Source organism: Corvus kubaryi, unplaced genomic scaffold (genome assembly GCF_017639235.1).
Source record: "Corvus kubaryi isolate FWS band 111438036 unplaced genomic scaffold, C.kubaryi_AGA036_p1.0 37397, whole genome shotgun sequence".
NCBI classification, from domain to species: Eukaryota; Metazoa; Chordata; class Aves; order Passeriformes; family Corvidae; genus Corvus; species Corvus kubaryi.
Genome location: NW_024581136.1, coordinates 8333683 through 8346869, shown reverse-complemented (window position 1 = coordinate 8346869; position 13187 = coordinate 8333683). Strand labels below are relative to the sequence as shown.

General features: G+C 36.8%; 1 long non-coding RNA gene across 2 annotated transcripts; it reads right to left on the bottom strand.

The window, feature by feature from the left end:
• Positions 1–324: 324 nt before the first annotated feature.
• Positions 325–12982, bottom strand: LOC121671194. Of its 2 annotated transcripts, none has more exons than XR_006018422.1 (3): positions 12802–12982; positions 11875–12000; positions 325–4740 (listed from the first exon to the last, which is right to left on the bottom strand). It is a non-coding gene; the product is annotated as an uncharacterized LOC121671194 (long non-coding RNA). The 2 variants fall into 2 exon arrangements; XR_006018421.1 differs by having other exon boundaries at positions 12843–12982.
• Positions 12983–13187: the final 205 nt, after the last annotated feature.

The window sequence follows — 13187 nt, the reverse complement described above, 5'->3', positions numbered from 1 at the left end:
AATGTCGGGACAGAATTGGCCTTAATTAAAAATAAATGTGTTTCACTGATGCTTCCTGAGGTATGCTGAAAAGTTGGGCTGAAGCTATTGCCCTTTGTTGTCAGGAAAACACCTTGCTTTGGATGAACACTGCTGCAGTTCATGTCATTTATGCTATAGTTCTTTTTTCTTTCTAAACTTAACTTTTCCCATTTAAATAATGTTTTCTCACACTTATGATTATTTCTAAACCTAGAAGGGGAAGAACAATACAATCTAATCCCCTTAGTTGTTAACAAGTGAAAAATGTGATTGAAAAGTCATTATAAATAAATAAAAAATGTATTCAGTTTTCCACGCGGTTTTATTTCTTTCATGAATGTGTACAGCAGTTAAAGTACGAAGCAAGTTATCTAATCCCACTTACTTCTGGAACATATAAAGGATAGCCATAACCTACAGAGAGACAGACAGATATATGGATGCACAGACAGGATAACATTTTCAAGGTTTCTGGTGAGAGGATCCTTGCAACAGATGTATTTTTTAATTTAGGATTTTCAGTACAAGCTTAGATCATTCATAATTATACCCTCAGACAAGGAGGGCGGTATAAATAAACTTTAATGGAAAGGAAACAGTGTGTAGAATAAGCATTTTCTTTGAATCATAACAACTCTTTGAATTTAAAAAAGAGGCTTTGCTTGAGGGATTGGGTGAAAAACATTTAAAATATGGCAATCCTTCCCACTTTCTTCTTTGTCTGAGCAGACGGCTGCTGGTCAGAAAAGGCTGAATTTTGAAAAATTCTAATTTGTCAGGCTGATTCTGGCCCTCAAACATGTAACGAATAACCAGCACAGAAATAACAACAGCAGAGGGAGGCAGGAAATCAGACTGGTCTCCGAGATCTGGTGCTCCTACTGAAGAGCTGAAAAATTATATAGAAACTAAAAAAAAAGGAGCACTAGAAAAATAGCTCAAAGAAAGTAATCATAGGACCTTACTGCTCCAGACTCTGGCCATATACAGGCGCTGGGACTTCCTTTGAGCTGGAAGGATAACAGCTTTAAGTCTCAACAGAGGGAAAAAGGGTGCCTGGATTCAGGCCTTTTTGCTGGGGGCTCTGATAATCCAGAGACAAAAGTCGATAGTGAATTCCAGAGCAGCAGCTGTGATGTTTCCATCTGGGGACCAGAAAACATCTGAATGAATGAGAGAAATGATCTAACAATCAATAACTTTTTTCAAGGCATCACAAGAAGCCTTTGAACAATATCACAAGAAGGAAAAAAAAAAAGAGAGAGAAATGCTGTTCTAATGGAGGGGAAAATGAACCCACAAACAAGACCAAATTGACATACAGTATAGCACTATGTTCACAGGACTAAAAAGGAGAAGAGTCTGAGAACTGAGAGTTTCAGTCCAGAAAAACATTATTTAAAATGTTCTTAGCAAGCTTGACTATGGGAAAAAAAATCCACTGATTGTGGGGAGGAAGAAATATTGCTTTATTTAATAGAAATCAGTAGATCTTCCAAAGTTGAGCTTCACAGTTCACTAGAACAAAATTTTGTTCTATTATGCAGACTACATCTTGATCAAAGGAAAAAGGTAAGACGAAAGATCACCTGTGTGTCAGGGCAGCAAGGGGAAAGGGTTAAAAAAAGAAAATATGAGCAGGAAACCTGAGATCCTGGTTCTTTCTCCCTGTAGCCCTTACTGGGACAGCAGTGTCCAGGCTATGCTGATGAAGTTTTATATATTACCTTCCAAATGCAGTGTGGGGGAAGTAGAGAATGGTGAGCTCAGAGACCTTTTCTTGTTATCTCATACCATTCTCATAGAAAAGGTGTAAGCTGAAAAAGCAGACAAAGGAAGAAGGAAAAAAAAACCCAAAGCCTTTTTCAGACCAAAGCAGGCTCAACAGTGGAGCAACCTGCAATAGAACAGAAATCAGCTCAGGTATTTGAACAGAGTTCTTTTATAACTTACAGATGGCTGAAATAATTCATAGGATTTAAGAATTTGCTGGTCTTGGTTAGTGTCCAGAAAATCAGGAAACAATAAGAAAAAACAGCTCTTAGATGTACTCCTGGTTTAAACAGTTTCCAGGGAGAGTTTATATGTTGTCTAGAGATAAACTTCAACCCAGAGTGACTCTGTTGCAAAGTATTCATCTCCCTGCTAAGGTGGGATATTAAATGGAGGTGTTGTCATGGAATAAATGAGACCTACTGCTTTGTGAGAACATCGCAAAATAGCTGCCCAGCCTTCTCACCAATAAACCTTCTGGCAAGATAACTGCTAGAGAAGCCACAGGAAAAAACCTAACCAAAAAAACAAATAAAACAAAACAACCAGCAGATGTCAAAAAATCCCCAATGCAAAATTATTTGGTCAATCTCAAAATTCCTCAAAAATTCTATTGTAAATTCTCTTGGGCTTTTCTATGCGTTGTTTCAGTTTTTTTAATAACTATTGTGGTTCTGTAATAAGAAACGTGTTTCATACTTCAACTTTTAGTCGTATCATTCTAACACATTCTACTTAATTTCTAGAAAGAGCATATATAATGTCTAGTCCATATAATTACACCAAAAAAAACTCTGAAAAAAATGTTGGGTTCTGACAGAGTTTGCAGATAGTCTTAGGGGAATGGATTCCTCATTTAGTTCATTTGGAGTCCAGCAAACTCTGCTCTTTCTTCACTGGAAAATTTCAGGACACTGTGGATTTGCTGAAGCCTTGAGTCTCCAGCATTCTGACCAGGACTTGTCCCATTCAAGTGAGAGATAACTACATTACAACAGATAATGGCATCCTCGCTATTTTGCATAATTATGCAAAACAGGAGATGAACTATTGCTTGAAGAAATAAGAAAGCCAGTTCCCAGCAGCCAGGTGTTGTCAGAACGCACCAGTCTGTGGGGCAAGGGCAAGCAGGGAGGTCAATTTCTGGGAAGGATCACAGGAGCTCCTGCCTAAAGACCAGAACTGCTCTGCCTAGTAAGCATACTGAGAAACACTTCCTTGAAACACAGTTGAAAATAATAGTCCTCATATTTTATGTCAATGGGTAATTTCAAAGATAAGCCACAGCTCTGTGTGTATTTTTATGAGGGTAGGAAGCAGGGAATGAAATATTTCAGAGCACTAGGAGATTAATATTACTGTGGGATTCAAAAGTTCTGGTGTAGAGTTTAAACACCGTTGTAATGAAACTTGGTCTCTCTATGCTGTGAAATACACGCACCCTAATTATTTCATGACATTTCTCACACAAACACAAACACAGAATATTTTATCACATTAAATAATTTAAAAAGTCATGGACAGATGAAAGGCCATCAAGTATATGAACTTTAAACAACATCTTTGTGAATCACATGAGCTCTACAACCTTCCAACCTCCCCCTGCTACAAAAGCATAACTTAATGTTATGATTTTCAATTTTTAAATGTAAGGCAATTAAGAAATGCTGAATTCCATCACATGAGATTCTGTGATCTTTCCAGAACAGATCAAGTCTTAGATATACAAATTTTGTCTTACAACTAAAGATGTAATTCACATGTTTAAGGCTCCTGAGATGCTTAATCAATAATGCTCTGAGTAAAGGTGTTTTTAGAATCTATGAGCCATTGCCCTGCAAAAGCTGTAGCTTTGTAGCAGGAATGTTGCGGTCTTCATGTGGAAACTCATCAATGCCTATTGACATCTCTCTGTTTAATTGCAATTTAAATCATGGTGTATTTCATTAGATCGCAAAATGGATTACAATGCTCCATTAATTTTGTAGTTATGTATGGGAAACTTCTACTAGTGACTCTATGGGTCATATATAGGCCTTGTTTTGTGAAGGGAGCTCCTATTGACATCAGTGTGAGTTCTGCACATGGACTGAAGACATGACACGACCCATTATTCTCAATTTTCCATAGTACAGTTCTCTGAGAGAACACATCACAATAGAAATTGCTTATCTGGGACACATCAATAAATATATTCCAGGTTTATTATCAAGATTGAAAAAATTCAAACATTTTCTGTACCCACATAGTCACACTTTTTCTAGATGATATTGTCTTTCCTTTTACTCCTTTCAGATATAACATATAAAACCATCCACATGAAAAAAAAGAATCTGCTGATGAAAAAACATGTCGCTTATATTACCAGAAGAGGATATCAACAATAGATCTTAACTAACTACACCTGGGAGCTCTATCACTGCTTTCAGATAGAAAGAAATCATTTCATGGAAGTCTTCTGCTATTCTACTTCACAATAGTGAGAAAACTTATTTTTAAAAAATCTTAGGTCCGTGTTGGCCAAAGATGGACCAGCAAGTAGTGGAATGAACTTTAACAGTGTATTCATTAAGGAGAGGCAGAGCACAAGGTGGTGTGAAGCAGGATATAATTTGCGTTGATTGCGTAAAACATAGTAAGAAAAATTTGTAATGCTGAGACTTTTTAATGTGTGAAAGTAAAAATAGTGGTGATTCTGTTCTCTGTGCTATACACGTGGAGCACTGTAACAGTGTTAGAAGCAATTGATGTTTGGTTAAAAGTCTTTGACCCTGCAGCTTTCATGCCATGCATCAGGATGGAACTCCAAGCATGTGGGGCTCATCCAGACCTTGAAGACACAGCCTTCACTGGAGACATGGCAGTGCTTCCCCTCAAACTGTGTTCTTGCAAGTTGAAAGTGGGAATGGCGCCCAGTGCTGTACACTTCTTAGACCCCACTGCTACCTGTGAAGTGGCAAACCAGATTTGTATTCAAAGCAAATTATACATCATCCTAGCAATAAGATTTAAGAATTAATGAAGATTTTTAGTCCTTACTCAATAAGGAGTTCAGTTCAAGGCATTTTAGCAATATAAACAGGGCTTGAGCAAAAGCAGAGAGCAATGAGAGAAACTTCTTGTTTCACCTGTTGATGCCAGAGAAGACAGAGGCAGAAACTACCTGATTCCTTTGCCAGAGCTGGCTCTCCACACCATCAGCAATGCATGCCCCAGCATCAGAGCCCTTCTTTTCTCCCCGGTACCCAAAACAACTTCTTCTTTGCCCAGAACCATTCCCAAGCTGGGGCAAGTCCAAAGACTCATGGCAGGCACACAGGATCACCAAAGTGCAAACACTGATCTTGTCTTCTTTGGGTGCATCTTGGGAGAAGCAAGAGCAAACAGACCGCTTGAGTTAATATTCAAGATCTAGTTTACTACCTCAGAGGAAAGTGAGGCATGTTTTTAACCCAAACTAGATACTGATTAGAACTAGGGCAGAGTGATGTTAAGGACATAGAGACAAAACTTGAGGAGCCATAAAAGTGCCTTTACAAGTATCCAAGAAATTCAGTAAAATTCCTAATATTTTCAGTCAACACATTCATCAGCACCAAAGACACCCTTAACCCCTCTGTACTCCCTTCAGGACATTAGCACTAAGTCCTTCTGGTAGATATTCTTCAGAAAGACAATGATGCACCTCTGACCTGAGCAGGGATTTGGGGCGGATCCACATTCCTTAGCCACTTCAGAGACCTCATGAATGGCACTACTGCCCACATCACCCAGAAACTCATTTCCTCTGACTATAGCAAATCATTATAGTGACACACATCCCCCTAAGAGCCAAAGAAACCTGCCAGTAAAGCTGAAGTGGTCCTGATTCCCCAAAAACTTCAGAAAGACCCATGGCTCTTTTTTTTCTAAGTGGAAGATGGACTCACCAGGGATTGGGAAAGACCTTGCTTGTGTAAAATGCATATAATTTAAGAATTGCATAGGGAAAAAGAACAATGGACCATGACAATGCTGAGCTATTTCCTATCTATCCAGCTGGTGTTTTTCCAGGACTGATAACTTATTGTTTACTTATTATATTGAACTTATGGTATGGATCAGAGATCCACTGTGGTATGGATCAGAGAAATAGGCATGGATCAGCAAGTTGCTCCAAAGGCTTTTACGGATACTTTTGATGGACTAGATGCCCTGTGCTGAAATATCATGCTCACATCTCCGATATTACATGGAGGAGGAAAAGAAACCCTATCATGAACAAACAATCAGTATGGAATACACAGATAGTTTTAATCGTGTTGTGACTCATGTAAGAATTTTCCCAGTAATGAATTCCATTGCCACCCTTAACTCCAGCTGGAAAATGGAGGTTTTGAACACAGTCAAGAAGAATCCATCAACAGTTGAAAAAGGCACTGCACCTATTTAAATCCACGTCATCTTGTGTGATCCATTTTTACAAAGCACATGCTGAGGGCTGTGTACGAACCAGCAAAGCAAGAAGACAGGAAGTGCAGAGAAATCTGATATTGGAGTAAAGGGAGGGCTGAAGCTACCAGTGAGAATAATGCTGAACCTAAATGCTTCCTGTACTTCCTTATTAAGGATTGGGCTTAGTCACATTAGAGCCACCTACTCACCACGGAAACCCTCCTTCTCACTATTCTCCTCAGCCCTTTTTATCTTGTGCTGCAGAGGAGGCATGGAGAAGTATTGAAAGGTGCTTCCTCTTAGTGTCAAGCTTTCTCATCACCACCCATTGTCCCTGCTCCTTCATTGTGCCTGTGCCTGGGAAACTCAGCACTTCTCAGCACTCTCATCGCTGGCAAAGCTGGATGGGAGGAGCACAGTGCTGAGCTGTAGGATGAGCAGATGAGCGGATCCTCTGAAGACCTCAGTTCTCTTTCTGCTCTGGTTAGTGACAAATTTCTGTAGAATTGGTTGTCAGAAAGAATGTCTTGTCTTTTGGTAGTGGTAGGATAGCACATTGACTATCTTTCAGCTGCTGCATTCATTGTTAAGGTAAGGCACCAGCCTTTTTCATTCAGGAGTGTCTTAAAATTGTAGATTCTGCCCCTACTTTAGATCAGAGTCTTTTTTCAGGGCAGGATACACCTGGGACCACCAAAGTCTGTCTCCCACCTAATCAAGGCGCAGAGGAGCTATGTAGGAAGCCCATGCACAGGAACTAGTAGGCAGAAACAGGCCACTGGAGAGCGTGCCAGATCTGGGGTGGATCCACTTGTTCACACTACCTCAAGCTTTCTCATCCCTTGGCAAAGGGACCAATCCAGAACACTCAGGGGAAGGGTTCTCATTTCAGGGACATTTCACACATTTGAAATAGGAACCAGTGAAGTACAGAAGTGTCAGTACAGAGGTGTCAGTGTCAGGAGAGGGAAGGGAAAAATTGACAAAATATTCACATTTAAGGAAGTATTAGCACTTAAATTGCTGTAGCTGTGGTACCTGATATCCTGCATTTTGTTAGGCAGCAGTCACAGAGAAATTAAATCTGTTTTCTTGCAGTCCATGTAATCATACCTGAGTACGAGTTATGTAGTGGATCCAATCAGAAGAGCAGAACACTTTAGGTGGTGCATAGCTGTAGACTAAGCCTGGGTAGTAAATTTTTTATTTTGCCATGTCTTTTTTAATTACATGGAAATATTAACAGAGTTTCTTCTTCCAATTTTTTTCTTTAACAACTGCTTTTAAAAGACAGCAAATAAATTAGCCTCTATTGATCATGAAGCAATAGAGTAGTTAGTACTTTTGATCCATGTAATTAACATAAAAAGATAATGTGTGAAATGCACGAAGCATGTGTATCATGAGTGAGTACTGTCATCAGTAGTCTTGCTTTTCAATAAAGAAAAAATTATTTGGGGAAATTGGTCAAACAGCTATTGCCATTGCATCCACACACTGCTGATTTCTAATATTTTTTTCTAAAGATCAGTAATGATATTCTATTAGGGTGATGAGACCAGAATTAATTTAAATAACTTTGTGCCTGATTCATGAAAAACAAAAAAAATGCCTCCACAGCCAGGGGCCATTATTTCTGTAATTTTTCCATGGAAAAGTCATGGTCTGTATTCAACTTCCAGTTCAAAAAGAAAAGTTTTCAATTTATACAGATAGGATTTTATTTTCACAATCCGTTCCAGAGGAATGACCTAACTACTAAAATGAAAAAAACCCTCCACTGTCTAGCTCAGAAATACACCCATCAAGCAACAAAACTCAAAAATATTTTCTTCTAAAATTTATTTATCCACACCTTCTGCAACTGCAATCAGAGAAAAGTAAAATAGGCACACAGAAGAAAACTGGTACATTGATATATTAATAGGCCCTTTGCTTTTTATACATTAGTATAATTCCCATTATTGAATAAATAGGAATGCCAGAAAGTTTTTAAATGCATTAATCTAAATAAAGATAAGAATTAAAGTAAAACAGACAGACGTGCTGCTCTTCTCTGATGTTCAAGCAGTATGTTCCATTCAACAGCTCATATTAACTTGTTTGCTCACGGCACATCTCTAAGCAAACTGTAGCAGCATTGTAAATACTGCTTTCATTTTGCTCTTTTGCTCACAATCTTTTTTTCCATCATGAGCAAGAGCTGTGTACCTTGGAGAGATGTCCCAGCCAGCTGAGAGACAAATGATGTGGGTAGCATAACTTTATGAAAGTGCAGTGCTTAAAGGAGCTGTATGAAAGATTCTGCTTGAACAAAATCAGATGAGTATTGCCTGCTGGCTAGAATATTCCTGTGAAGGCCAAATCATATCATATTTCAAATCTGGCAAAATATGTACAATATTATTTTTACATTTTCCGGTATGATTTTTATTAACGTATATACTTGTTCGGTAAAGAACAAGCTCAAACCACCTACCACAAAGATATTATCCACACTTGTCCTGGAAAGTAGTTTGCTTTCTAAAGTTACAAAGAATATTTAAAATTAATGGAAGAAAAACAACAGGGGAAAAAAATATCTCCTCAGTTTGTTTATAGTGCGCTTTTGACAGTGCTTTCTGTGTGGCCAGTGTTAGCGTTTCCTTGAGTTTCCGTCCGTTTGTGTGTGCAGCTTTCGTAGCCACAGAGAGATTATTTGTAAAGATATATATATGTAATTGAAAAACCACAAAACCTGGTCAAAAGATGCAGCAGAGGCCAACTTGCTGAATTTTAATCCTGTATTTAAAGGAGTAGATCGTGAGTTTTTAGGGGTGGCTTAAACTTTTAGTGGATTAAATAAAAACCTGCAAGCTATGATTTTCCACCTGGGTTTTTTTCAGAAAATTTTTCTTTCCACTTCAAATATTAAATTTCCACGGGAAAATTTTCTTCAGGTGTAAAATGTTGTTTGAAAACAGAACCTACTCTCTGCTTTAATATTCCTACTTCAAGAAAGTAACTTACTGATCCCAGATGACAGAGAGGATACAAATAGAAAAATCTCTCTCATGTCATTTGTTTAATGAATTTTAATAACAATTTACTGCTTTTTTTCAGAGAATACATTTCTTTCTAAGTGCTACTCTCAGCAGACAGAAATGTGAAAAAGAAAAATATTCTTATTTGAGTGTGGATTGCAGGATCAGGCCCATTGATCTTGGCTTACTTTCTGCTTAGCTTGCAATACATCAAAAAAATATTTAAGACTCCTAAGGCCTTTTTCAGGTACATATACTACCATTTCCTGCAGCTATAAATCCTTTTGGTTTAAAGAATTTCATCCCAATTACCAAAAAAAAAGTATATCCAGGTCCAAGGCAAATTCTTTCTTACTTTTTTGTTTGTAATTTTAATATTAGCTTTGCTTCCTAAATAATTTCTTTACTATCTTCAGGCTGTTTTACACTTTACTATTTCCTTTTTATGCATTTTCTGTCCTTAGATTTCTATTTAATACTTGTTTATGCATTTCTCAATAATTTTAAAACATAACCTCAAAATTAAAATCCTACCTTTTCTGCTATGAAAACCCTTTGCTTTAATACAAATACAGTGATTTAAGCACCCTTCTGGGGTTTTTTAGCTGTTAGTGTTCCTGGTCTCAAATTTTAGCATCATTATTTAAAATGAAGGAAAAAAATCAACTTGCAATTTAGACAGTTACCAAATTACCAAAACTAGTGCAGCAACTCTTAATGAGTGAAACCATTAACAATTTTCTGACTGCAGTCCCTATTCAAATACCTTGGACACCTTGTTAGCACAGAATGAGGTGTTCAATCAAGACACTGGGAATTGGAAGTACCAGGGCACAGTTTTGAGTGGTGATTACAAGGGCATGAGTGTGAGTGCCAAAGTAACAGTCTTCTACACTGCAGGAAGCTGAGAAACCTTCAAGTCTACATTTGTAAATCAGCCTGGATGATTACAGCAGTCACAAGCAAAGAACATATGAAACAATTATTTGCACCGTTCTTTCACTCTTTTAATTTGATCTTAAAATGAACACAGTGATATTAAGAGCCATTAGTGCTTTGGATTTGAAAATTCTGTGCAACTTCATATCTTTCCAAGCAGCATCTTAAATTGCTTAAAAGTAAAAATGTAACAAAGAACTATTGTTTTCTGATTGTTAAATCCCTTTCACATCAATAATCTTAGCTTACATTAGCATTCAGATATATCTTTGAATTTTCTTAGAAAGTATTTGGTTCATGTGCAGAAGTGATATGATTTTAGGCTTTCTACTTTTCTACTTCTTAATTGCTGTGACAGTTTGCCTTTCTTAAATGAGTAAATTTTAAAAACATATTTTGTCACATTAATATTATGTTGTAGATGTAGATCTACTTCCATTCTACTAAAGCAAGGGAGTACCTCTCTTTGGTGTTAACTTTACTACTTTAATTTCATAAAATAAGTCCTTTATGATAGTTTCCATATAATCCACTCATTTTTTTGTTTAAAACCATAAACTGTAATCCATGTCGAAATAACCCTGAACATTCTAAAACTCGTATTTCAGACACACAACTTGCAATTAGGAGCTACTTTCATATTAAAGATAAGGAATTATTGACTAAGGAAGGGATGAGAAATAGCAAAGAATTAAATTATCCCCAGTGAAAAACTGGAAAAAGATAATCTATTTTTTAAAAATTCAAAGTTTCCTGCTACATTTCTATAGTTCATGGATATGTATATAATATATATATGTAAAATTCTAGTATTTCACTGCTTCCGTTTTGAAGAAATAAATTCTAGTGAAAAGTATCTAAAAACTGCTGCTTTAATTTAAGAAAAATATAATGTTTCTGCTGTGAGCTTTTTGGACAGCTCATATAATGCCTTATATAAAAATAAGCAAAGTATATTATGGCCTTAATTAACACCTCAGCTGTACTAATTGCTTATATAAATAGCACATAGAAAATAATTTTTGTTCTTTTTGATCATTGAGAAATATTATGCAAGAACTTTTCACACAGGACCATTTTCTTACATGTATTATTATAGGAACATAAAATACTTACTTCAAATTAGTACATTCTTATAATAATTATTTTCTTGCAGAATTCTGTTTTGAGCCTTGCAAAAATTGCTAGTTCTCCAATTTTAAATGCATCATTATGCCTAACAAATCCTGAAATACTGTCATATCAGTGTCTGGCTTTACTACTGGTTTCTGAAAACTCCTCAGAATAAATCTTTAAGCACTATAAGAAACAGATAATTCTGATTCTGTATCTAATATTTGAAGAGTCAAAAATTATTAAAACAATACAGCCAACCTGTACTAAAACAAAACTCCAGACTGTGACGTACTTCACTGTTAACGACGCACTGGGGAACTAAATTGTGCTGTAGGGAATGCAAAAGTGCAACACTGGGTATCTAAATTATGCTGTAGGGAATGCAGAACTGCAACATCTCTGCTGCTATTTTGTGCTTAGTTTTTTTCTATGTAACTTTAAACTATGTATTACTGTAAATTTTATACCTAAGGGTGCTGAAGCTTTCAGGTAATATTATAAAGTTACATAGCACTTAAAAATATAGCTGAATATTCTCACCCCTCCCCCGCTGCCCAGCTATACCTACCAGCAGCTGAAAAAAGCAGTAATTGAAATTAAAGGCTCCTCCAGCACGTAGGAACGTCTGGGTTTAATAACCGGAGGGGTTTCAGGTGCAGAGGGCGCTGTTGTTCGTGTATTCTGCAAGCATTTCCTGAGCAGGGAGAAAAATAGGGATCCAACAGTTTAATGTTTATATTTTTAAGATATCCATAAAATGTCAGTGGAATTGCTGACATATAGATGCTACCTTCCACGGTATGCGAGGAGTTTCCTGAAATAAATCCTTTTCGTGGCAGTCTAGAAGGAAGATGCCAGCTATCGTCACCAAAGTGAAATGTTTTTCACTGTTTCCACTTTACAGTCCATTTCCCAAGATTTTATAACCCAGCCACAAGGTTCCTTCCATCACACATTTTCATATAGGGATATTTCAGTTATTTTCATTTTTAAAGCACACCAGATGTGTTTAAGTGTAACTTGCAATGCAAAGTGTGAAAACAATTTGAAACGCATCACTTCAGTGGCGTTCTTAAACATTTCTTTCTTTCTGAAATATTCTTTGCAGTTCATAACTAATTGTTTCAGGTGTCTTTTCCATAACAAATTATTAACTAATTATACCCACAAAAAACAGTAGAATACACCATTTACATCTTGAAATAATTTTCTGCACAATAACTTCTCTTTTGAGTTTTACGTATGCATTTACTAGCATTATACCTCCACATGCATAACTAACAGCTTTAAAGACATCATTAGCTCTTTGAAGTAAATTGTTTTCTAAATCCCTATACAATGTACTACATCTTGTCATGTATTCATATTTTCTCTTCCCCCCCCCTCCCCCCCCACTGATGGAAAACAAACTACCCTGCCTAAAAAATAGAGTGTAAAAAACCATAAATAAAAACCTTAATGACAATTTAGACCCACAGAAAGTCAGGAAACTTACAGTTACAGCTGAAATTTTGGTTTAAACTTGAATAATTGTACCTAAGGTGTTTAGCTGGACAGGAAAGGGTGGTCATCCTGTCGTCCTTTTCTGGAGTCACTGGAAGTTCGACTTCAGTGGGATTTATAGATTCAAGCATCAGACATCCTGGATCAGCTCCTGTACTGAGTTTCCTGTGCTACCTAAGCCCAACAGGGTGTATTAAAGCCAAAGCAACAGGCTTTGTCCAGTTCCAAGTTGTGACTTTAAATCAAACTAAGCTGCTCCAGCAACTTAATAAAGTTCAACTTTTATTTACCTATAAAATCTGACCTTACCTAAAAAGTTATTACTTGAAAGAAAGGAATTGAAGAAAATTATGTGATATAGTTTACTTTTCTCCTCTA